This window comes from Octodon degus, unplaced genomic scaffold (genome assembly GCF_000260255.1).
Source record: "Octodon degus isolate 3935 unplaced genomic scaffold, OctDeg1.0 scaffold00368, whole genome shotgun sequence".
Lineage (NCBI taxonomy): Eukaryota > Metazoa > Chordata > Mammalia > Rodentia > Octodontidae > Octodon > Octodon degus.
The window spans coordinates 222,485-224,205 of NW_004524944.1; the positions used below are offsets into that span (position 1 = coordinate 222,485).

A 1,721-nucleotide genomic window follows, 5' to 3' on the forward strand; every position below is an offset into this window, starting at 1 on the left:
TTTTCATCATTCTTTTGTTTGTGTTTCTCTTTTCATGCATCTTGATAGTCTCCATTTGTATTTTCTCCACATGGTGCTGTTTGTGGTAGAGCTTATTTTTCAAGCCATTTTTTTTTTTTTTTTTTTTGCCTTCTTTGAACATTCATGAGCCTCTTGACTTTTCTTTTTTTTCTCATGGTAATCCAAGCAGCACCCATAGCGTTTATGATGTAATTCTGTGGCATGATGACAGCTGCAGGGCCACTGTGGGTGGCCTCAGGTGTGCAAAGAGAAGTCCTAACTTTGGGGTATCTATAACAAAAGACCATTATGATTACATATGTTAAATGCATCTGGATATATTATTCTTCTATTTAGTTTAAATATGATGAATATATTAAATTCATATGAATATTTTTATGAAACAATTCCTCAGCAACATAATCATAAGAAAATAAAAGTTTTCTTTGATCTTCAGCATTCAATATATTAAAGATTAGTTATAATGCAGATAGCGCAAAATATATCAGCTTAATATATTGAAGGGTACTGTTATTCAATATGTCATGTGTGAATAACTGGTCAATTTGATCAGATGGTCACTTGATAAATTGACCATTTAATCCATTTAATGATTGAGGTGTCTGAAAATTGATCTTTGGCAAGTGACCTGGAGCTGACTTGAGCTTGACCTAGAGCTGTGTCTTGCTCCAACATGGATGGGCAGCCTTACTAAACTTCGGAGAGTAGTTGCCTTCCACATCCACGGATTTCACAATAACGGATTCAACCAACTGCAGATTGAGAATATTTGGGGAAAGAATGGCATCTGCATTGCACATGTAAAAACCTTTAACTCTGTAATTGTTCCTCAATCAATACAACTATGTTCATAACATTTACAGTGGAATGAGTAATGTAACTTAGAGGTGATTGAAATTATAAAAAAGGAGGTGGAGTTGTCCCATGCAAGTGTACATTAATTTATATAAAGGACTTCAGCATCTGTGAATTTTGATATTCAGAAATATTCTTGGATCCAACTCCTTGAGGACACTGAGGGATGACCTTCTACACTACCCTGCTCTATGTGGCCTCTTAGAGCAGACAGGAAAATGCCACTCTCCGAGGTAGCTGGATCTTGTCTACTACATGGCTAAAATGTTGTTGTTGGCTACCATTTCCTGCTCAAGTGGAGCCATAAAAAATTGAGATCCAAAATTAATTTAAGCTACAACAGAGCCAAAGTTCTGTGATTTTTTTTTAACTTCCAGTACTGTCTGAGTTACTCTCTTTGCTGGGACAAAATACCTGACATCCAAAATAAAGGAAGAAAAGATTTATTTAGTTAACCATTAGTGGAAGTTTCAGTCCATACTCAGCTGGCTCCAAGGTATAATAGCACATGGCACAAAGCAGCCACTCATGGAGGCAGAAAACAGCAAAGAGCAAAGGGAGGAGCAACAGCTGCAGCAGCTAGCAAGCTTCTCTCCCTTTCTTACATTTATATTCACATTATCTGCCCCAGGGTAGATGTAGCAGTCATTCCATAATCCCAGCATTGGATCATGAACTAATCACAAACTCTACAAGCTGCCCATGACTGCATTAGTCTTTGAGGGGACAACTAGAAACAAGTCATAGCAACCACCCAGGTTTTATATGTTTCCAGAACTCCCATAATAATATTGAAATAATCTTTTTTTAAAATTTTATTTATTTATTTATGTGTGTGTGTCCAG

The 1,721-nt window shown here is 36.5% G+C and overlaps 1 protein-coding gene across 1 annotated transcript in view; it reads left to right on the forward strand.

The window, feature by feature from the left end:
• Positions 1-1,721, forward strand: part of Gpr149 (G protein-coupled receptor 149) — an 81,929-nt gene that overhangs the window by 40,369 nt on the left and 39,839 nt on the right. The window lies entirely within an intron of this gene.